Raw genomic sequence first — 26,308 nt, 5'->3', positions numbered from 1 at the left:
AGTTCAACATGTATTGGCCCGTACATGTATTGACTCAAAGACGTCACTGATACTCACTAACTTCTCAGTTTGAATTTTAAAGAGATTTTGTTAGGTCCTGCCTTTCAGGCTGTAATATTTAGTAATAACCATTATTTGAAAGGCCGTTTTTCCCATATTTAGTGTTGAAATTATGCAGAAATGTTTCAAGTTAAAATAATGTCTTTGAAATAGTTTTTAGAGGCTACCATACAGCAAATTGCTCCATATTTAGGTTAAAAACCACTATTTGAAAGTAGTTTTCACCTAATATATCTAGCGTTATAAAATGATCATCAGTTCCAAGACAAAATATAAAAGCCGAGAAAACATTGCATTTTGGTTAAGTGCGTGGGCGCAAAAACCAACTTTTTTTTCTTCAAGGTCTTAAATTGGGCAGCAAAGCCTTAAATTTTCTAATAGTTTATTAAGTTAAATGTTGCATGCACTGAAAAAAAAAAAGTATGGATGTTTTCCAATACAAATATCTAAACACCTTAAAATTACATTTAAATACATTTACTTGAGATGTTTTCTGAGAATTTGAATAGAACAATTGAGTTGAGTCGTGATGCTTAAAACAAGAATAAAAATCTGATATGTATTAAAAACTCATTTTCCACCGTTTGAAACTAAGTTCATTTTTCTGCGCCCATTTTGTGTTTGCTTCTTATTTTAATCGCAAACGTCATACTTCATCTTGATCAGTTTCTCAGAAAACAAGATTTCTTATGTCTTTTTGCTTCTAAGTAAAGTTTAGCTTGATTTAAGAAAAATTAGACGTTTGCATTTTTACTTTCATAAACCTGCGAGAGACCCTGAGACAGAACCCAGACAACTTGAACTGTGTGTAAACACACCCTCAAAGAGTATGAAATATTTTTAACTATGAAAATACTGAGTATTTTCACACACTGTCAATAGCATATGTACTTCTAAAATATGGCTTAGAGTAATTAAGTGTTTCAAGGGTTAATTTATTAAACTGTTTAACTAGGGTGTTGTCCAACCAAAACAACCTTGGTCTCCTAACTTTGGGGTCAACCATGTATCGTAGCCCTTCTTAGCAGTAGCCTTTAATTTAGCATGCTGCTTCTCTTGTCTGGTGTCATGAAAACAAACAGTAGCTATGATGCAAGACTTCTGCTTGCGTTGCAGTGTTCAATTACACGCAGTGAGGGTTACTTGCCCTTTTAACATCTGAAAGTCTTGACTTTAGTTGTGACCTCTGAGCTACAGTCTTTTCTGGCATGTCCATGTTTATGTGTTAGCATGGATTATAATTAGGCAAATAAACACAAAAACACCATAAATAAGGAAAACCGTGAGTGTATTTATGTTCAACATTCTACAAACCCTGTTTTCACCTAGTTCTGTGATAGTACTCATGACATCTTACAACGCATAATGAAGACTAATTATTCATGTTGATTTAAATTCTCTGTAGATTCATTTCAACATACAGTTTGGTTTCGGGAGAAAGCAGAACACGTTGGTCATTTTTGACAGTGTCATAGCTTGTAACATCGCTAACCATAAATAAAAACACTTTATTTTAACCAAAGGCCTGTAAAACATCAATAATACTTGAACAGCTAGTTAACCCTTTGAATGGGCTTCTTAAATTGTATTAAAGCAGTATCAGACTGATTTTCAATAGGTCACCTTTTTTGTTTAATTACAAGTACGTGTTTGTTCACAATCTCTTAAAACAGTAAAAACCCACTATGTATCACATGAAATAAAAGGTGCGGTCACATTTATTGTTGCTCTAGTGAACTTTTTGCAGGCGAAATCCAGTAATTTCGATAGGCATCCACATGTTCTGAAATTCGTGTGTGGATGGCGAAAGATTTTCCCTGCCCAGATTTCGCAACAGGTTCAGCTGGGTCATGTGAGTTTCAGCCAACATAAAGCTGCTGTAATAATCAAGTTATATCAATAGGCAGCCATGTAGTTGGGAATTTCGCTGAACTTTTTTTTTTTTTTTTTTTGCCTGTGTAATTTTCACAAAATTTTCCCTAATTTAACTGTTGTACTGTGAAATTTCGCAATCTGGAATTTCGATGATGACAAAAAAAATGTTTCCAAAGCAGATTTTAAAAAACCGATTCAAATTCACTGCATATGACCAACAGAAAGCCGGAAAACTTGCTTGTTTTGAACCTGACTTCTGTGTGAGCTGTGCTTCATACATTACTATTAAATGGACAATCAACTTTTTAATCTCAAAATTTAATTAATGTGGCTGCACCTTAAGACTGTGATTCCCGCTAAAAAAGTTTTTCACTAGTGTAGAGTATTTCAGATACTAAAAAAGTGACAAATATGGGTCATTATCAAGGCACTGCATGATTATGATGTTGTTTATTTTTCTCCCTGTTTGTGGTAACTATTCCAAACTCTTATAGGCTGGCAGTGATAGGTGATGGCTGCCTCCCTAGGGAGTCAAATCACAAGATCAAGTTGTCAGGACTTGGCAAATAGACTCTACTGTTGTATATAGTGTGTGTGTGTGTGTGTGTGTGTGTGTGTTCTACATTCTATGTCTAAAAAGAATGAGCTGGAACACAGAGAGACACAGTGGGATAAAGTTGGACAGGAGTCGCTGATGTCCCTCGACAGTAAATATAGACTCCTGAGCTGGTAGGTGAGCTTTGGTGAATGAATGACAGGATACTCCACCCCAAAATGAAAATTTTGTCATTAATCACTTACCCCCATGTCGTTCCAAACCGTAAAAAGCTTCGTTCGTTTTCGGAACATAATTTAAGATATTTTGGATGAAAACCGGGAGGCCTGTGACTATTCCATAGGACTGGTAAGTAAAAGCAGTGTCAAGGTCCAGAAAAAGGTATGAAAGTCGTTCGTCAGAATAATCCATCTGCCATCAGACGTTTAAATCTGGGTTAAATGAAGTGACGGGGGGATCACTTTTTGTAAGTGAAGAAAACAAAAATAACAACTTATTTAACAATTCCTTTGTCGACAGTCTCCTCTGCATCTCTCCATATCACCATATGCTGTGTATGCTCTTCTATGTCATCTGTGCCACAGGATGCACTGTTTCTACATGTATTTAGCATTGATTTGAAAGAAAACAGTACATCCTTGTGGTGATTCAGAAGAGCATTTACAGCATACGGTATGGAGAGACACAGAGGAGACTGTTGACAAAGGAATTGTTGAATAAAGTCGTTATTTTTGTTTTCTTCGCTTGCAAAAAGTGTATATAACCCATATTGCACATCTAATGGCAGATGGAGTATTCTGATGACGACTTTCATACCTTTTATGGAACCTTGACACCTGTTATTTACTTGGCAGTTTATGGGACAGTCATAGGCCTCTCGGTTTTCATCCAAAATATCTTAAATTGGTTCTGAAGACGAAACAAATCTTTTACAGGTTTGGAACGACATGGGGGTAAGTGATTAATGACAAAATTTTCATTTTGGGGTGGAGTATCCCTATAAGTCTTTGTTTCTGTGATCTTTAAATGTGAATATAATGCTCCATTTAATTTAAAACATCATTTAAATGACTGCAGTTAATTTTATTCTCTAGTCATTGCATGTCAGTCAATCCCATCAAGTATTTAGCGCAATACTATTCCAGAATGGGCTTGATGGCATTTGGCATTTTTACAAATCGTGGGACAAACTTTACAAATGAAAGTCACGTTTCTGCACATTCAGACAAAATAAACTGGAACTGCAACTGGAAAAATATCTCTGACGGCAAAAAGGCATTTTTTGTCGATGGAGAGTGAGCCACCACCTGCAGGTTTGGTTCACCGGATCTTTTCGTCTTCTCTCCCTTTTTCAATCCAGGCAGACGTGGAAAAGCCTCTGGTGGATATCTGTCTGTGCATCTGAAGTGAATTAACTATAACATCTTCAGGAAACACGAGAAGAAGAAAAAAAAAGGAAGTAACAAAATAAAGTTTTTCCTCTCGTTGGGAATAACAGGTCTGGGTCATTTGAAGTCTCCCTGCCGAATGGTTTTCCGTATTGACACGTGGGTCAGCGAGCAGCAGTGGGTTTTGTCTCAGTTTATGAACTGCGTGTAGCCCTCGGCTCCTGTCACTATCACATCCATCCATATCCTCATGGCCTCTGCAGACGGGGCCACCATGTAATACAGTCTGTCGTGGGTCTTCACGCAGAAGGTCAGGGAGGGGTTGGGGCTCTGCGATCAAAAAGACACACTCAGATCAGTGAGGGTGCCACGTATGGAGTCTCTCTCTACTACTCAGTTATTGAGGCAAGTATGCATGATCTGATATTAATCCATAATTTGTTACAAATTGATTTTCATTTATATTTAATTAATTTATCACGCGTGTAGGACACCAAATACCACATGCACTATTTCAAACTACAATTAAAACCACTATACAATATAGATATATTTAAATAAATAAATAAAACATAAGAAATGTACTACTTATTTATGTATTTTCAGTGCATTTAAATTTAGAATGAATCTAACTGGAATTTTTGTTATTTAATTTAATATTAGTTTTCATACTTTTCCAAGTATTATTAATAATGTGTATGGCTAATGCGGCTAAAATTATTTTGACTGTACAATTTATTGTGTGAATCACATAATTTGCAAGACATTATAATAAAGTTTATTAAGTAGTCTTATTCCTAATCTTATAATATATTAGGTTTATTCATGTTAATACTTTATAATGAATATATTTAATAACTACAGTCAACTAGTCAAACTACATTTAAAGTGATTATGCTAAATATAATTATAATAATTAAAAAAAAAAATTATTTAACAATAGCTATGTGCTAATATTTAAACTATTGATCCTAATGAATATAATAATAAATACATGTAATAATATGACAATAAATAAATATAAGAAATGTGCTATTATTATAAGTATTTTAATGCTTATATTTAGTATGAATCCGATTGGGTTAGTTTGATAATAATTTACTAATTTTAAAAGTATTAATAATAATAACAACATGTATGGATAATGCAAAAATTTTATTATGTGGTTCATGTAATATTTCAGACCTTGTATACACATTTCATATCATATTTTAGATCTGATTTTGAACTTAAGTTAATGTTTCATGTAGTAAAATTTATGTTTTTTGTAATGTTGTAGATTTTAATACAGATGTTTGAGCCAGATGGTGCTTGTTAAAATGTGATAATTAAGTTCTTCCCACCAAAACAGTCATTGTTAAAGAGAGCACTCCATTCATGCAATGGGCAAACAAATCTCTCCAAATGATTCTGACACTGTCAAGGAGTAAATTATGTTACGGCTTCCTGTTAACCTGTTACATTATACAGCATGAAGCTGATGGTGTATAATACACCACACAACCTCTTCTGTGGGGCTATTATATTATACACACACTTAGTATCTCACCACAGGTGGGAGTAGTAAAGAAACTCGTAAATTACATTATACTCTTATCCTCAGTAACTGCACAAAAAATATCCACTAAGTGAAGGTGCAAATAGTCCAATAGTAGACAAGGTATGTTAATATGTCACGAGGGAGTAAGTGTGTGTGAAAAATGCACGAATTAGAGCAATTTCCTCTAAGCAAACATGCAGGATTGGGTGATAGTGGTGAAGAGTGATACGTACGCTTGCCAAATCAGATTGAAAAATCCTTTCTGTGAAAAACAGTCGGCAAAGCAAAAGAATGAAGAAAAAGAAGGGTAGGGAATATTGACAGCAGAGTTACAGCATAAGGAGACAAAAGAGAAGAAAGAAGCTAACAGAAAAAGATCAAATGAAATGGTGCAACAGGAGTGCAGAGCAGAAAAACAGCGGGAGATGTGAGCTGAGGGGTTTTTATCTGATAGGGGCTCGTACCTTTGTGGCACTGCGCAGGTGATCATAGTAAACCTCCTCGATAGCCTGGAAGTAGATGACGCCCTTCAATTTGCTCTCATGTTTATCTGCGGACAGGAGAAACAGACAGAGATGTCACCCTGCGAAAAATCGTTCTCTTAATACGTATTTTATTGCAATGTTTTTGTTTTGAAAACATCATAAGACGAATTAACTCGAGAAGCAAATATGTTCCCCGAAAACAAGCATTTCCAAGTATTTTTACTGGAAAACAAGACAAAACTACTGATTAACATGTTTTGCACAGCGATGGTTTCAAAAACAAATAAGCCCCCACTCCCCTCGAGAATAATGATCTGGTAAGCACCGATGTGACCTTGTTACTGCGGTGCAACCCCTTCATTTTCAGTCCGCGTAGAAATAAAGAGCGAGAGCTCACGCTTTGCCGAGCGCCACGGCTGGGGTGATGAGCACGATTTCCTCAGCATTGCGGCAGATTTCATCACCATCAGATAGCATGCGGACGGGCTTCTGGTTATTTGTATGCCCCTAGCTACCCCGAGGCTATCGGAAATCATGGCAGCCACTGTGAGCTTAAGAATTACTAATTATCCGTATCCCCCCACTGCTGGATTCACCCACAATCCACTCTTTGTTCTGCCCTCGTTTCTTTCCCCAACTTCAGGGCGACGAAAGCATAATGACACGTTTGCGGAGCGGCATTAGCATAGTGCACAGTAAGGAGGATGTTGGAAGGCGATGCTGCGGTACACATACCGGCGTAGTAGGAAAACGTCCTTTTAAGGCGATCAAAGACGAACCAGCGCTTCTTCCAGGATTTGATCTTTCCTCCCATCTTGACAAGATAGCCCTTGCACATCTGTTCCGTGAGAATCACGTGGTAGCACATGTCCACGCTGTGACCTGAGGACTCGATGTGGGAACGGAGGTCAAAACTCCTCTTTGCGAATGGGAAGGTATCGGGTCATCGGGCGGGCCTGGAAACAACACATGTGGTTAACACTGGTTATTTTAGGATTAATTACATGAGGTTTTTTTTTGTCCTATCAATTAATTTTATTCAAAAATTCTTTTAAAAAATACTTCATACATACAATGATTTGAACTCACATCTTCCATGCGGAACATATTTTTAATATACAGTATATATATATATATATATATAAGCATATGCCAGTGTCAAACTGGGTTGTGGCCCATTCAGAACTGAAATGAAAATGTCTTTGAAATTCAATTCCTGACTCTGGATTTGAAATTTAAGAATTTTTTTTCAGGGTGATACAACTGTCTTGATAGCATAATAAGATTAATTATTATTCATAATAAAACCTTAAGTAGTTTGTATCATTTATTATTATTTCTCATTTAGAAAATAACAAAACTTTACAGCTTATTAATGTCGGAAAAACTTTTGGCGGCCCAAATCAATTAAGTGGTATAACCAACATGCAAAAACAGAAAAAAAGAGTAATATCTGACATGATAAATTTCACCTTTTTATGACAGTACAGGTTGTAGTGTAAATACATTTTAATGAAATTATTTATTAATTACTATATTTATATAATTGTGTTCGTAAATGTGCGAAATCTTGCAGAATCTACAAAATATTTTCATTTAAATTTAATCAACAAATATTACTAATTTTAACAAAATGTTAATATTTTTCAGTTATGTTTACTTGTGGAAAAAACGACTTGCAAACATTGCTGTTACGTTTTAAAAAAAAAACACTATTTATGTAATAACTTATTCATGAATGGCAATTTTTATAATACCTCTTATTTTGTTCAAATTATAAAATTATTATAAATCTGGAGGGTTCTACAAAGCATGTGTAAACTTGTGATCGCAACTGTATAATATATATACAGAGAAAGAGAAAGTGAAAAAAAAGAGAAAAGTGAAGTGACATTCAGCCAAAGTATGGTGACCCATACTCAGAATTCGTTGGCTATGCATTTAAACCCATCCGAGTGCACACACCAGAGAGCAGTGAACACACACACACACTGTGATACACACGCCGGAGCAGTGGGCAGCCATTTGGAGCCATTTTATGCTGCGGCGCCCGGGGAGCAGTTGGGAGGTTCGATGCCTTGCTCAAGGGCCCCTAAGTCATGATATTGAAGGTGAGAGGAGAACTGTACATGCACTCCCCCCACCCACAATTCCGGCCGGCCCGAGACTTGAACTCACAACCCTTCGATTGGGGAGTCCGACTCTCTAACCATTAGGCCAAATTCCCAAATATATAAAATCAAGAAATAAATTAACATTTCAAAGTTTAAAATAATTAAATTAAAAACTAAAATTAAATTTATAATTAAATTAAAAAATAATGACTGTATAATTAAAATGAATTAAAAAAAATTAAATGAAGCTTTTCTTTAAAATGGTATAAAAAAATTTAATAACCATATGAAACCAATATGAATACAAAGAGTACATCTTTAAGAACCATAACCTATAAATATTTGTACAAAATCAATCCATTAAATTGGCACAGTTTTAGTAGAATCACTATGGACTTTCGGCACAGATCTGCAACTCCTCACCTGAGAGAAGTTTTTGGCCCTCATCTTCACCTCCCTCTCTATCAGCTGCTGTCTATGTATCGTCTCCTCCTGGAGTCTCTTCTCCACCTCCTCTCTTCTTCTTCTCTCCTCCTCTAGCATGAGTTTACGGGTCTGAGTCTCTCGTTCCTACAGCCAAAAGAAGGCAGATGTTAAAAGACGAGGCTGGGAGGCAAAAAAGCTGAATATGTTTACTGTATTGATTGTATACTGATATTATGCCTTACTCTGGACTCTATGAGTCTAGCTTTCTCCAGTTGTGCCTCTTTTAACATCTTCTCCATCTCCTCAATCTTCACTCCCACGCATCCATACCACTGGCACTGTTTAAAACACATAAAACATCAGTCAAAGTCATTAACTATACTGAGGGGGGAATTCTCTAATATGTGTTTTGAACCAAGACAGACAGCAAACATTTAAAATACTCAAGCGAAAGTTGTGCAAGCGTTCAGTTGATTTTACCCCCACGGTGATCTATTTGGTGAATGATGGAATGGAGGCCAGTAGTGGTGGATTACGAAACATTTCGTCATATATGAAAATACAACTGGATTTCACATACAGTATAAGCATGAAAATCTGCGGTGCAAAATGAAATGAAGCACATGTGGACTATAAACATAGAAAAAGAAAATGAGTAATGGATTCCTTCTAGGGAAGAGTCCCAGACTAGCTTGAAGCTTTATAAAGACAAGAGTAAACAAACTGTATGAGAACATTTCAAGTAAAACAACTTATCTCCTGAGAGAGAAACAGCTGAAGGGCGTCTGTTTACAAAGCCTCAATGCACCAGTCCAGCTCCACTGCTCCACCGCTTCACTGTACTCTAAAGGCTTTTGTTTACAACATCTTCACACATTCCCCATGATAACGCTTGTAACTGAAGACAACCAGGTCAACAGTGTCAACTGGGTTGTGGCTCATTCAGAACTGAAATGAAAAATGTCTTGAAATTCAATTCCTGAATCCAGATTTGAATATAAGAATTTTTGAATTTAAATTGAAATGGAATGACATTCAAATAAATTCATATTATGGCTATAAGTGTAGTTTTTAATAATACACTTCTGTTCAAATATTTGGGTTTAGTGATATATTTTTATTTAATTATTTAAATGAATACTTTTATTTGGCAAGGATGCATTAAATTCATTAAAAGTGACATTTATACTTATTTAGACATTTATGATATTACAAAATTTTTATTTTTGACTTTCTATTCATCAAAGAATCCTTTAAAAAATCTGTCATGGTTTCCACAACTGCTTTTAATATTGATAATAAAAATGTTTCTTGAGCAGCAAATCAGCATATTAGAATAATTTCTGAAGGATCATATGACACTGAAGACTGAAATATCCAGCTTTGCATCACAGGAATAAAATATATTAAAATAGAAAACACATTTTAAATTGTAATAATATTTCACATTATTACTGTTTAACTGTATTTTTTCATTAAAACAAAATCTGACCATAATGAGCATAAGAAAACTTCTTTCAAAAACATTTGAAAATCTTTTAAACATCGGAGTACACTTCATTTTTAGAGTAATTAAACATATATTACATTAAGCAATTCCAGAAAATGACATGTCAATAATTAATATTTATTTTAATTATCAATAAATGAAAAAGTAGATTAATATATATTATTTCATTATATTTAGTAACTGAACTTTCATTTTATGAACTCTGATGCACTTCATCCCAACATTTCCCAGAATAATCTAATTTAGTCTTTAAAATGGAGACAAACAATATAAAGCAGGCATACCGTATAAATTATTAATTTTGTGTGTGTGTAGAAGAAAATCAGTTATGTGACTGTACTGAAATTCTTTGAATTACAATTAAGTGCATTTTCTCTTCCTGTCATTCCAAATCAAATTCCACTCCAACATGCTCTGCAGCGTGACCAATTTAATTCAAATCCACACTCATGAACTGAATTCTGAATTTCACTCAGCCCTGGTGTCACGTGCTGGTATTTGCACCTCATTAATTTCCACGACTTATTTTTCCTTTCTCCTTTGGCTCATCTGTTATTTATAAATGTCAAATTCTGATGAAAGTATAAAACAGGGATCTCCAACCCTGGCTCCTGAGAGCTCCCATCCTGCAGACTTCAGTTCCAACCCTGCTCCAACACAACTGTCTGTAATATCAAGTAGCCCTGAACACCTTGATTAGCTGCTTCAGGTGTGTTTGACTGCGGTTGGAGCTGAAATCTGCAGGACAGCAGCTCTCCAGAGCAGGGTTGGAGACCTCTGGTATAAAAGGACACTTAACTGCCATATGTACGTATGGTTTACATAAGTACAATGGATTATTGGTATATGCAGAGAGGGGGATGGTGAAAAGCTGAGACAAATAAGTGGGCGTACATTTATGACAGGAAGGGTGGATAAGCAAGACAACAAGTAAACACCTCAGGCATGTGTTTATGGAAGACGCCTTTTCGATTGTTGACATTTTTGCAAGTCCAATTAGTCCTATGTGTGCTCCGACTGTCCCTGTTATGTGGAAACTGAACAGATGACCATTTCAGCACGGCCCGTTTAACCCAGAAAAACAACCTAACAAGCTTTAAAGACGTGTCTTCATGCAGTCTGTTTAACCTAGAAACAACCTAATCTGTAGCCTCAAGCATCAAAGCCGTTCATTTGGTTCTTTTCTTTCTCAGGAAAGGGGGGCGGGATGAAGCACGGCCGCTGCATTCTGATTCACAGAGTTACTACATGCATGTGAATTTATGTAAAATATACATTATTTTACACATTTATACATGGACGTAATATAATATAAATGTATAATAACAGACAGTATAACAAATTATATTAATTAAAAAATATAAGAATATCATTTCTTATATAAATTTACAATATACATTACAGTTCAAACTGCTTGGGACCAGTAGGATTTTTTCAATGTTTTTGAAAGAAGTAATAGCACTATTATGAATTACCTTATACAATTAAAAAGAAAAAAAATATAATATTTAACCAGACAATACAAATAGTGTTACATTAAATTACATTTAAAATTATTTTATATTTTACAGAACATCAGTCAACAGTATGAAATAATACAAAACATTTTTTGTTTTTGAAAGAAGTCTTTTACGCTCAGATATACAGTAAAAACAGTTATATTGTGAAATATTATTACAATTTAAAATGTTTTTATATCAATATTTGAACATGTATTTCTGAGATGACAAAACTTAATTTTCAAAGCTAAAAATTCTAAATTTGAAATAGAAATATTTTGTGATATTTAAAATGTCTTACAATCACTTTAATTTAATATGTCCTTACTGACTCAGAACTTTTGAAACAGTAATGTTTATTATAATTTTCATATAAGATATAATATGTATAATAAAAATACTTTTTATTTATATATTTAATGTAATATCATTTGTCTTACTCAAACCCCTCACAATTACTGATAAATGCAATGTTTATAAATGAGTAAATAATAAATCTAATTTATGCTAAAGTGTCACTTTAGAGACGGCCGAAACACCCTATGAAGTCCACTTTTGCAGGCATTATTGGGCAAACTGGATCATACTCAGTGAAAGCCATTAAGCAGATGGTTGATCATTTAGCTTGGGACAGGCATGTGGAGAGAAACCACAGACCCGCCACTAATTTCTGTCACAGAGCCATTGGCTAAGTACTCAGAGAAAGTGATTCAGGAAAGCACATGGAAATGTCGAACCTGGACATGTTGTCAGGAGAGCAGGCAGAGTTGTTTCCAGTGGAGATGCTTGTGTCCATGCTGTCAGAGCTCTCCAGGCTGAGGGTGTCATAAGGCTGTTCCCCAGAAGAGGGCGCAGTGTGGTGCAGGATGGAGTGGTGCACGACTTGCCCCGAGGTTAAAGAAAAGGGACTGTTGATCTGCGTTTTTGAGAGCCATGTAGCGCCTCCCACTGACACTGAGCCTTTACTGGCAGCTTTCTGCTTCAGCTCGGCCAAACGTCTCCGCTGCTCCTCAATCACTTGCTGGCCTGATGTTAGATAAAAAAAAAAAAAACATATATGAAAAGTCAAATCCACAAATAGGATATGCAGCGAACTAAATGTGCCCAAAAACTGAAACAAGCTAAGCATTTTATAGGTCAAATATAGCTGCCAAACCCTCTATTAGACTGCAAAAGTGCTTTGAAACCCAAGTGACTGCACATCCATTTAGGATGGCATAGTTTGCCCATAATTTGCTCCATCATGCCTCACACATACACATATAAATATGCAACGTATGTGCGCTGAATAAACAGCCCAAGCAATACCTCTAAATCAAGATTCCTTTGTACGCTACCAGTCAAAACTCCTCTACTCATTCTTTATATAATTTTTGAAAAGCATTGGAATTATGTTAACGTTAATAAATTAAAAAAATAAAATGTATTTAAAAAAACGAATTAAAACTAATTAAACTAATTAAAAACATGTTTGGTCTCTGCGATTTTAGATCATCAAAAAATAAATAAATTATATATATATAATATATATATATATATATATATATATATATATATATATATATATATATATATATATATATATATATATATATATATTCATTCCCAATTATGTAGCTGAACAAATTCAAGTGTGTACAGATTTTGACTGGTAGTGCAGCTAAAGTGCTTTAAATATTTGAAACTACAAGATTATAATTGATATCATGATTCAATCCATGCACAGCTACTGTATGCCATCAGTGGAAAATAACCTTGGTAAAAAAACATTTGGACACAGGCAAGACTGTTCCAATGGGGGAGGAAGTGCACAAAATGTTGAGTTAGAATTAATGAGGATGCTGATTACGATGAAGGGCAGTCCAATGCTATTTAGAGCTTGCTCTACCTGTGGGACTGTCCGTACTGGAGGATGACTCAAACATGGAGGGCAAGAATTCTGTTTGAGGGCAAGGGACAACAAAAGATGATTGATGATCAAAAATTAAAAGACAACTAAGGAAGATGCCAGAAGAAGAAACTGGCATCCCATGGTCACTATGAATATGGAAAATAAAACTAATGTGGAAATTTAAAAAAAGCATGTAGATTTGGAAAAACATGATGATGATAAAAGATGAACATTTTTGGTTGAGCAACTCCTTGAAGTTTGATGGCTCATTAGCCATTTATGTTGATCTCTACGAATCAGCTCTGAAATGTGCAGCTCTCAAGCTGCTGTGTTTCTCATTACCTTTCTGCTGAAGAGCCAACTGCCTTTTGGTCTCAATGTCCTGCAGGGTGGCTGCCAGGTTGCGTGGGAGACTCCCGGTGCTGTTGGCTACCATCAGAGGACTCTGGGTAAATAAAACAAACAATTATTTCCACCAGCACAATTAAGAATAAAGGAGGGAACTTAATTACCACATTAAATGATGCAAGAGATTCTGATAACTACACTATTTACCCTAGCAGGGTGTAACAGAGAGAATTTACCCTGGCATGATGCTAAAATAGTCTCAATGCAGTATTTACCCTGGCAGGAGTGTTGCGTCCCAGTGTAGCCGTAGTGTATGTGGGGGACAGACCAGCGCTGATTTTTGGTCTCAGTGATGATTGGCTGGTATCACTGTCCAGTCGAGAGCGGTACACCTGCAGGCCAGAAATATTAATTGTGAGCCCAAGTGTTGCATTTCATGTTACTAATGTGAAACTGAGTTATTGTTTACATCAATAAACATAGTATCTCTAAGATTTAAAAGTGTAGTTCAACACAAAATTCAGTTCCCATTCAGGAACTCACACTCTGTCTGGACGACTCGGAAATGCCTCTGAAGCATGTGTGGAATCAGTCTAATGGAGTGGCGAGATGTCATATGCGGGATGACGTAGCGACCAGGAAGCTTGAAAGCATGCAGCTTTTGTTTCTTCAGTAAGCACTCTGTGTCTCTGTCTGTCTTGAGAACTTGTGTTGTGACTTATGGATGCTGCTCTGGCTCTTCTGCAACTCAAGGGCATCCATGTACTCAGCTATATAGACGATTGGTTGATATTAGCTCAGTCGGAGCAGATGGTGGTTTGCTATCGAGATGTCAAAGAAAAATGTGCTTTCTCCAGTACAGAGGACCACTTATCTGGGGGTGGTGTCGATCCTAAAAGCCATTAAGAGGGTAAAAGCTAGGCCAGTCACTCACTGTCAAACAGTTTCAGATACTGTTGGGAATGTGATACATTTTGGCCTGCTGTGCAGTGGAGGCTCAGGACCAAGGGGTTTTCCCCCAGGGGCAACCCACTTTGCATGATCAAGGTCACGAGGCGATGCTTTAGACATGTGGATGAAACCTTGGTTCCTGTCTCAAGACCCGGTGTTGGGGGCTCCTTGTCATCGCATAACACTAACAATGGATGCCTCCCTCACAGGCTGGGGAGTGGTCATGAGTGGCTCCTCTGCCCAGGGTCAGTGGGAAGGTGCCATCTCTCCTGGCACATCAACTGCCTGGAGATGCTAGCCATGTTTCATGCACTGAAATACTTTCTCCAGACCTAAGAGGCCATCATGTACTTGTTCGTACAAACACATCGGTGGTCGTGTCCCCTATACAGGCTGGCGCATCAGATCCATTTATGGGCCCAGGGAAATCTCCTCTCCTTGAGAGCAGGTTACATCCCTGGGCACCTCAATCAGGGAGCAGACATCCTGTCAAGGCAGGGGCTGAGTCCCGGGGAATGAAGGCTCCACCTCGAGGTGGTGAAGCAGATCTGGAGGGTGTTCGTGCAGGCCCAAGTGGACTTGTTTGCATCTTGAGAGTATGGTTCTCGGACCTGGTGGCCCTTCTCAATGGCTCTCCTTCTGAGATTGCTGTGAGGAGGGAACTCCTCTGGGGGCTCCATCCTTCACCCCTGCCCGGAGTTTTGGAAACTGTGGGTGTGGCCCCTGAGAGGGTACAGCTCATAGTTTCCAGTCTCTCAGCTGAGGTTGTTGAGACCATATTCCAGTCCAGTGCTCCCTCCACGAGGACACTGTACATCTTGAAGTGGAACTTTTTCACTTCTTGGTGCGGCAACCATCACACCTCACCAACACAACAGCCCCACCATACCTGTCCACCTCTTGATCAGAGGAGGGTTTTCCGGTTAGGAAGGTTAGCTCCCTTCACCCTGAAGGTGTATGTGGTGGCCATAGCAGCTTATCACACCCCTCTGGGTGGTCAGTCATTGGGGAGAAACCTGTTGGTCCACCCCACATAAGTTTTTGCAACTTTGCCACTCCTGGCTCCTCTTCTTTCATCCTAGCTGTGTAGTGTTCCACACTAGGCAGGGATTTATAAGCATGGCGGAGTGGGTATTCTCGTTCCCAAAGCATCCTGATGCAGAGTGAGTTACTGAAGGTGAATGTCTCTAGGTACATATGCAACCATGGTTCCCCGAGGGAATGAGACTCTACGTCTCGTTGCCATACTTCCTGCATCCCTATAAGGACTTCCTTCACTAATCAGAAGCTGATGCTGTTTCCACCACATGTGCTTTTAAGCTTCCTGGTCACTATGTCATCCCAGCTATGACCTCTCGCCATTCCCCTGGACTGATTTCACACATGCTTCAGAGCGTGGTCACGCAGAAGCACTGATTTGAAAGCTACAGTGCAAGGGAATATGTTCAGTGAGGAAAGCCATCATATGGTTTAGGTATGACTTATAGCACACATCTATAAAATTTAATTTAATTTAATTTAATTTAATTTAATTTCATTTCATTTCATTTCATTTCATTCTTTTATAAATGGATGCAGTAAATTTATCAAAATTGACAGTCATGAAATTTATGATGTTAGAAAAGACTTCTATTTCAAATCAATGCTGTTCTTTTGAAGAATCTTGAAAAAATCCCAACCCCAACATTTTGAACAGTTGTGTATAAAGTTTAACACACTTCACCTCAGAATCCATTAACAAACATGCATGACCAGTAAAAAGTTGCTTTGTGTAAAATAACCATTTTACTCAAAAATTTAAATTCTGTCATCATTTACTCACTCTCCATATCTTTCAAAACCTGACATTTTTTTTTTTATGAAGCACCAAATTAGTTATTTAGCAGAATCTGCTGCTCTTTTTACATACAATAAAAGTGAATGGTGACTATGTCTGTCAAGCAAGATTATAAGTGTAATCACATCAGTCTGTTCCTCACACATAGCTGTCATATATTATGGGTGGCTTTGTGTTTGTTGAGCTGAAGCTTGTGGCTGTGCTCAAATACCCTTGTACCTCTGAATACTTTTATGATATGACTTTTATGACAAATTTTTATGTATTTTCACATCCTTTTTGAAGCTTGATAGCCTCTGGTCCCCTTCTACTCTTTAACAGAAAACAGCAGCTTGGACATTCTGCTCAACTTCTCCTTTTGTGTCCCATTTAAGAAACAAAGTCATTCAGCTTTGGAACAACATGAGGATTAGTAATAAAGTAAACACTTATAGAATTTAAATTTTTTTGGTCCACTATTCCTTTAACAATTAGGAATCTGCTATAGATGGTTCTCCACACAACAGTACAACAACAGAAGATAGAAACCTTGAGACCTTGAACAAGAATCAAGAGCCAAAAAATAAAAACAATATGGCACTCACGCAAAACACCCACAAAAACAAACTTACTTAGACACATCAATATAAAAGAGGCCTATGAAGATGAAGTGTGAAAATGTGGAAGAGCAGAAGAGAGTAAAAGAGAGCTGAGCTTCTGGCTGTTACCTGCGCAGGCTTGCGTGATGAGAAAGCTTTAGCCGGGAGGGGAAGTGGAGGGCAGAGATGGTTTGCATCTCCAGCTGGCATTACCTCCTGGTACCAGCGCTCTAAATGTAGAGCGGGCATCTGAGGCCTGCCCCAGTCCGACTGACGCTTAACACATGCAGCACATCCATAAGCACAGACAGCACGAGCGGGAGAGAGAGAGAGAGAGAGAGAGAGAGAGAGAGAGAGACAGAGAGGGGTGGAACGGTGGAATGCCAGAGAGAGAAAGAGAAGAGTGTTAATGAGCAACTGAAGGATTCGTTCAATGACTGAATGATAAATGTTGTTGGCGATACCCAGCCCTAACCAGGAATAAAACGAGAGAGAACACAGAGGAGAGACACACCTCGAAGGAGAGAGAGAGGGAGGAGCCGTGAGGGGAGGGGAGGTAGGAGAAGGCGGAGTCTGCGAGAGAAGACTGAAGTAATTGGATGGGCGAGGTAGGGGAAGACTCCACCTTCGGCATCCCATAGATCTGGTTTAATCGGCCGACGGTCACATACTCCTGACATTCAGGAGTGACACGCGGACACAGGCAGAAGGGAAAAAAACAAGAAGTAGCAGAGCAGGAAAGAGAAGTTATAAAGTTAGCAACTAGAGCGCATAATTAAGTATTACAAAGCTTTTCAGTTCCATTTACTCTATGCATAAACATCAGCCCTTATACTGTGTCCTAACTAGTTGTAATGCAACAAGTTTCCAGCAGCAGGTACTGTACAGTAATTTATCTGTCTACAGTGAAAGCGAAAAACAGACAATCAGGGCATATTGATGTTTAATTATGTGGAGTGAGATTTGACCCCAATGTCTACTGGTTACTGGCTATCTGCAACCAAATGAATGCAAAAAATGCAGCTGGTTTAGGACAAAAACTAACATGTAAGATACTGCCTTTATGCATCAAGCCTAGAGTAATGGGTCATTCTATAAAACAGGTGCCATTTGTGTTTGTTTGTCAATCAATCAATCAATCAATCAATCAATCAATCAATCAATCAATCAATTCATTCATGCCTTTTTAACTTTTCTACCTGTTTCCAACTCCTTACTGTATTGGAAAGCATAATTATATGCAAACAATGATTTATTTTAGTAATATCTATATATTATTAATATATTTTTTTAAATTAATGTTTTAAATTAGCTTTTATTTATGTATGTTCAGTTTGAATGTTTAATTTCAGTGCTTTACCTTAAACTTATTTCAGTTAGTTATCAAGCTAACTTTAATTCAGATAAAACATTCACTGTATTTCAGTATGTCACAATGCAGTTTATTAAATGAGTAGTTCATCTATAAATGAAAATTTGCTGAAAATGTAATCACTCAATTTATATGTGGATTATTGTGATGTTTTTATCAGCCATTTGGACTCTGATTCTGATGGCACCCATTCACTGCAAAGGATTCATTGGTGAGCAAGTGATGTAATGCTAAACTTCTCCAAATCTGTTATGATGAAGAAACAAACTCATCTTCATCTTAGATGGCCTGAGGGTGAGTGCATTTTAAGCTAATTTTCATTTTCTCAACTATTCCTTTAACACATTATTTGTCAGAATATTTATGATACATTTCATTTCCTTATTAAACTGGAAAAGGCACTTGTTTCCTAGCAGGACCCTTAGTACTATAATGCTTGGTTATGGTCATGTATATGACGCAAAGCTAACAAATATCTACAGCACAAATGTAAATAGCACTATAGGTATGAAGAAAGGAAAATATGTTTAAAAGAGAGAAGCAGCAAGAAGAGAGCAGCTATGGTACCTCACGGGGGGCAGTTACAGCTGGGTCAAGGGCAAGCGAGAGGCCGTGTGAGGAAGCGTTGGTGAGCTGGATGTCATGGTAATCACTCCCATACATCTTATAAACATCCGACAGCTTCAAGTACTCCTGAGAGACGTTACCAGTCAATCAATTCACACAGGACAGAAATTCAGCTGTCAGTTTACTCAAATCCAAAACCAATGAGATCAGTTCTGTCATATTCATGCCTCCATCTAACTTGATATGAATTTCAAATTACAAGTTACTCAAGCAGTGCATCCCAAATTGCGTACTTATGCAGTCTTCTACGCCATTTTGTAGTATAAATCACTCCAAACACTCCAAATAGAAAAAGTGCACTTTAAATGCCCAGATTAAACAACTGTAAAAATGTAATAATGTTGTAATGTTGTACACTTCATGCACTCAACTGTCGCAGCTTTAATCGTGTGGTGAAGGGGGAGGGGTTATCAGACTCCAATTATGAATAACAAAATAACCTGATATAATTCATACACTACATGGTTGAGTACATAGTGCATAAGAACATGGTGTATAAGTGCATAGTGTATAGTACGTCATATGGGATGCAGCTATAGTTTCAAGTAGTCCAACTACAGACAAATAACTTTTGAAAAAGTAGCTATTCTGCAAACTCTCAACAACAATAAATACACTCTTAGCAATATTTATTTAGTTTCATAACTATCAAATATATATAGACACACACACATACTATTCAAAAGTATGGAGTCAGAAAAACTTTTTTCTAAGAAATTATTACTTTTATTTAGAAATTATATATATATAAGTCTATTTCAAATTAAGACTTTTCTATTGAACTTTCTATTCATCATAGAATCCAGGGAAAAAATACATTTTAAAATGTATTAAAATATAAAATTTTACATTATAATACATATAATACGTAATTTAAATAATGTTTCACAATATTACTGTTTTTATTGTATTTTTAATAAAATATGTATAAAGCCTTAGCATAAGCATAAGATAATAATATTATTATTATTATTATTATTATTTATTTATTTTTTTGGTGTAATCAAAGCTATATTTATATGGAACAAAAACAATTATGATCTCAGTTATAAAACTAATAAAACACAGTGGATAAAATCAATCTGTAAATAATTTGTTGAAGAATCAGATCATTTACATTGACTAATCTAAAAAAAAAAAAAAAAAAATTCATTCAAATGGCAAAATTGTGTTAGCTATTTCCCAACACTTGATGTTTAGACTCCACAAAACTTTTTTCTAACACAAAATCAATAAACCTCTTCCAAAACTTCAGAGGAAGTGCAATTTGTCTTTGGAAGCCTACAGACATCAGATCCCAACGAGCCAATTGCTCTCGAAAAGGCAACACAAATTGAGATGCTTTGTACTGGCATGTTCTCAGATCACGCGACAGTTAGTTCAGTTACCTCCTGAGGCACCATGGGATATGAGTGGAATGAGGAAGCATGAAAGGTGAAGGAGTTGGGATGGTCACTATCTAATAGGTCAGTCTCGCTGATGTGAAGCACATCCTGGGCGGAGGTTTATAAATCAAACAATATCCTGAGTTTTATCCTAAAAGATTTCATTTCATGTTTCGCTAACCAAACGGTTATGGGATGGCACGGGGGACGCATATACTACCAGGAACATCTGGCTACAAAGCTAAACCTTATAGCTTTCCATGCCCAAGAAAACCAAACTACAAAGATGTATTGCAGGGGTCCCCATTAACCATATGAAGTTCACATGAGAGCATACTGTACTTGGAAAAAACTCAACATTTTAAAAATATGTTAACCAACAAATACATTCTAATTTTTAAGCAGGGGAGCAAATATTCAGCAGTTATATCTTTTAGCCTAGCGCAGGCTCATGAAGCATTTGATTACATTTCTGCTTACCTCCTTTATAGTGTTGGAGCTTCTGGGGAACGTCTTTCCACCAGTTAAGCTCTGGTATCTTCTCTCCAGATTGGCCAGCCTTTCCTTTTCCTGAAACACAGATTCCAAGTCAATCAGTTTAGAACGGTATGATGGTTTCCACAAAAATATAAAGCAGCACAACTGTGTTCAACATTGATAATAACAAGAAATGTCTTGAGCACCAAATCATATTAGAATGATTTCTGATGGATCATGTGAAACTAAAGATTGGAGTAATGGCTGCTGAAAATAAAAAAGTTATTATAAATAATAATAATATTTCACAATAGTACTGTTTTTATTATGTATGTAGCCTTGGTGAGCATTAGACACTTATCTGACCTAACTAAAATATCTGTTTGCACAGTGACATTTACATTAATTTACATTAACTATCCAAACAAATCAATTCATTCAAATGTGTACTTTTAGTTAGTTATTATTTCCCGATGCACAGATTTTAATTCAATCATTTTATGCTAAGCGTTTGAAAAAGTTGCTCTTTTTTAACCAAGCAACAACATAGACATTGACGTGGATAAAGTTTTAGATAAATTTGGTGCAATTCCTCATCCTAAAGTGTTCTTAAAATGAGCAAGAACATTAAAAGAGAATATAGGAAGTCATTTTCATTTCCTATACCTTCTGTAGCAGCTGCAAGGTCATACTTCTGTCCTTGGCCATTCTCTCATACTCCTGAGTGGCCTGTATTCCCAGCTGATTGGCCTGGCTTTCCAACGACGCAACTTTTTCCTGGAAACAACATTAAGTTGAGATGCTCTTGGTGCATCCATGCTTTATTATATGTGTCTATATTTTATTTACCTTTCTTTTGGTGATGCTGCTGTGGTACTGAGCTCTGTCCTGCAGCAGCTGCTGGCTGATGGTCTCGCGCTCCTCCTCTAGACTGCTCTCCTTCTCTAACTGCTGGAACTCTAAGTCCTCAAACTGCTTAGTCGTGGCCTCAAGGGTCTCAGCTTCCTACACACACGTACATTCAAGCATGGGGTCAAACACAGGTCAAAGCATCACATAAAACTACAGCATTAAGCATGCTCCGCAGCAGTCAAGCTGAGTCAGCTTAAAAAGCCACAGGGAGGAAACAGTCGGAACGTTATGCATCATGGTCTGTAATCCTTTTCTAAATACAATACAAAAATCCAAAATTAAAAATACTTTAAAATGTATTTGATTAAAATATTAACTAAATAACTAAAATAGCAATGTATTTCTTATTATTAAATAAACATTTAGTAATAAAACTACTTATAGTCATTATTTCTTTATTTAAATTTAAAAAAATAATTTTCTTTTCGATTATTGAAAATTATTGGTATAGAAACATAGATATGGCTAACATTAATTCATTTAATATTACATAAACCATATTTTGAAAATTTCTACATATTATTAAGATATTTTTATGGTTTATATATAATTTTATAGACTTCCTGCAGTAATTTCAGGGATCCCCGGTGTCCGCTTGAAAACCCTGGTGCTATACACAGATCTGTGTGGAAATGATACACTCTTCCAGAATCCTTTATGATCTATCATAATACATACAACTCAAACCCAAGTACATCAAACATCATTTAAACAGTCAGATGGGATGGTAAATCTGGGAAAGACTGAAAAAAGAGGAATGACATTGAGACTTCAAATCATAAATTCATTGTATGAAAATTCTTATTATTTCTATATACATATCTCAAGGACACTGGTTAACCTTGCTGTCAGTTCATCAAAGCATTTCTGAAACTGTGAAGCTTGAAGGCTCAGTGCACACATGACATCACTTCTCTCTCGTGCAACCCTTGGGATATTTCTGCCTGCAAAAAGGGCTAGTCATCAAAAACACTGTCCGAGCACTGTCCGATGAGATTCCTTCAACTATGCAAATCAAAATAAATATGATAAATGTGACTTCCTGGTATGCTTTGTATTTTTGTGTCTTTTCACACAAATAAAATCAAAATACATTGCAAAAATATATTTTGTCCAAATTATCATAATCTGTGTGGTATATAGAAAGAAGTGCATGATTTCCCCTCAAACAAGTTAAGTGCAAACCCTTTAGCGATTTTAAAGATTTCACTGGGCATGTCAATAACAGCAGACTGCCTAAATAATACTTAAACAAATACTAACCCTAACCCTTACCCTATCCTAAACCCTAACCCTAACCTTAACCTTATTATAACACTGGTTGCACTTCCAGATAAATAGCATGTTTGTCGTGATTGGATTCATTCTTGATTTTTCTGCACTCTGAACTTTTATTGACTTCTGACTGCATAATTGATATGACCAAAGAAATCAATTGGATGGGGTTTTTGCTTAACTGGTTTGAGGGAAATAATCATGTGAGAGAAGTGAGAGGTATCAAAACAAAACTAGCGTTACGTTAGTTTCTGCAGTAATAGATTAGTACATTGTTAAGTGTTATTAATATTTTGGCACCCGACAGTAGCATGTAAAAAAAAACTCACCCCAAAAAATACATCCCAAAAATGTCGAAAACATGCAAAAGTTCACCAATTAACACCACTTTACCTTCCATAAGAAATTTAGACACTTTCTTTAGTGCAATAAACTAAGGCAGACAAGAATAAAAACATGATGTTCCCAGCAGAAATCATACTTAATAAAAATAAACACTGAATAATGGTTCTACTAGGATCATCATGGTGAATTCGGTGTATAGACAACCCAAATGAGCTTAGTTGGGAATGTGTATCTGAAAGGTGGGTTTATAAAGCCAGGACTGTGGGACGGAAGCAGTTCTTAAAGTGCTGATGTTCCTGATGGTCACTGACCCTCTTGAGTTGTTCCTGTAACTGCTCCCTCAGAGACTCAGGGCAGTTATGAAGCTGGCTCGTCAACTCATTGTACTCATCCTGAAGCCTCTCCAGGGCTTCCCGCTCCGCGTCAACATTAGCCCTCTCCTAGAAAGAAAACACACCATCCGGGGAGGGGAGAGAAAGAGAACACACAGCTCAAATCCACGCCATGCAGAAGCGTCCATGGTTAGAGTTCACAACAGAGTGGGTGGAGCCAGAAAGGATAAACTCTAAAGGCCTGTTCACACCAAGGATGACAACTATAAAGATAACGATAAAGATATAGTTCTAAAAATCGTTCTCAATATTAAAGAATAGCACACCACCGAGTCCACACCACAGCTATAATGATAAAGGCACAGAGAAAGATATCATTGGAATCACTTTCAGAATGATTTTTTTTCCAGTACATAGACAGTCAGTCAGAATCAATCCTGCTATAACAAGCTCGAGAATTTAAAGCAGCAGACGAGCGTTTGCACTGAACAAACAGATGATATCCACTGGTGTGGATGCTAATATAGTTATCTTTATAGTTATTGTTCTTGGTGTGAACAGGCCTTAAGGCTTATAAAATACTATGAACTATGTGGCACTGGACTGTAGGCCATCAACAGGGCCAAACAGACTTCTGTTCTCAGGCATTTCTTGGTCAGTGACTTCAGATGTAAGGAATGTCCACTGGTAAATGCTGTTTAGATGAGATTATGCTATATCAGATGGCAGGAATTGATTTGTTTGGCATCGTCTGCTAGTTTAAAGCTGGCCTTTTTTCTTTACTTTATGCATGAGATTTTTTTTTTTTTTTTTTTAGTTAGTCCTCAAATATTTCTAAGGCTAGATATTGAACTACTCTACTGCACATTGCATTCATGCATGGTTTTCTTTTCCAGACCAATATGAGAACATTCATAACATGTCAAAACATCAATATATCAAAGCACAGACAGAACTAGATTCTGTTTAAAGAACTTTAAAAATCAATTTTCAAGGTTTATAGGGATATTTCCCATGTTTGTACAAACACTGCACAGATTGTTTGTGGTCAAGATCAATCTAGTACAAATTACAGCCGGTCTGGTAACATGAGCAATCCTGTTATATATAACACGATTGTTCATTCAGATCTTTATTGATCAGTTTATTTGCTTTGAACCCATTGGCTAAATCGTGTATCGTACAGTTCACAGGCAAATTCCAAATGGAAGTGATCATCCCTATCACCTTGGAGTGGTATTTTGGATTGAGCAGGGCACGTGCATGCCATTATGTAGTCGTTTTGGAATGCAGCTGGCAAAGGGAGCGACAATTTTCTCATTATCTTCAGCTGGCATGTTCCCGTGACAATGCAGCACAGTATCCATCAGCAGATTTACTGAAGGACACCAGCATAAAAAAAATATACATTTTATATTTGAAAAAGGTTTATACATATTAGTTTTTATATACTAGCATATTTTAAAAACTGTTTAACATAAAATGTATGTTTATTTGTAACAGTTATGCTAACAACAATAAAAAAGACATTTATGTCATTAAAAAAGTGACATCTGCTGCAGACACTGTGCTGCGTTGTCACGGGAACATGCCAGCTGAAGATAATTGTCGCTCCCTTTGCCAAGTGCATTCCAAAACGACTGCATGATGGCACGCATGTGCCCTGCTCACTCCAAAGTACCACTCTAAGGTGATAGGGATGAACACTTCCATTTGGAATTTGCCCATGAACCGTACAGTACTTGTACGTACTTGTACTTGTACAGTACTTTACTTGTAAAGCACTTGTTTAATTTTATGAAATCTTATGACAGCTCTATCTATGTAAAGACTAAGGTGTTTTTCACTGAAAATTGTGAAATCAGCTAAAACACTAAAACTGCAGCTTAGTTGATTTACTTGTAAAGTGCTTTTCACAATACACATTCTTTCAAAGCAGCTTTACAGTAAATCGTGATGTTAATATATACATTATCTTAATCTTCACTCCTTACAATTGTATTTAGAAGATTATAGTCGGCGATAATATAGTTTACATTTTGCACTGATACAAGCAATCAACCAGTTGCTACTGGTTAATTCAGTTCACAAAACTGATTAAAATGTTTCATTCATGATTCAGCTTATTCAGTTAAACAACTTAAAATTGTAAATAAGAACATCTAGGTTACGTACGTAACCCTTGTTCCCTGATGAAGGGAATGGAGATGTTATGTTGTGACGACATTTGGGTTCTTACTTGGGTGCCACAATCACCTCTGAGTTTAAGATAAAAGGTCAATGAAAATTGGCGATTGGATTTTGCATGCCAAGCCACTCCCCGCTACATACGGGTATATAAGATGGCAGAGTGAATCCACTCATTCAGGTTTATGCTGAGGAGCTAAGACTGTGAGCCAGCATCCAGGAGCCACACATGGTTTCCTGCCCCTAAGAAAGAAGGTCCTTCCTCAGGGGGATCCGACAGGGAGGGGCTGACGTGAAGAGCATGAGTTCTGAAAACCAGGTCCGGGTTGGCCAGTAAG

At 36.8% G+C, this 26,308-nt stretch overlaps 1 pseudogene; it reads right to left on the bottom strand.

Moving 5' to 3' along the window:
- Positions 1 to 4,029: 4,029 nt before the first annotated feature.
- LOC122134591 overlaps positions 4,030 to 26,308 on the bottom strand; it is a 53,508-nt pseudogene continuing 31,229 nt past the window's right edge.

Source organism: Cyprinus carpio, unplaced genomic scaffold (genome assembly GCF_018340385.1).
Source record: "Cyprinus carpio isolate SPL01 unplaced genomic scaffold, ASM1834038v1 S000006701, whole genome shotgun sequence".
Classification (NCBI taxonomy): domain Eukaryota; kingdom Metazoa; phylum Chordata; class Actinopteri; order Cypriniformes; family Cyprinidae; genus Cyprinus; species Cyprinus carpio.
The sequence above is the reverse complement of the archived record's forward strand: the minus strand, read 5'-3'. Positions and strand labels throughout refer to the sequence as shown.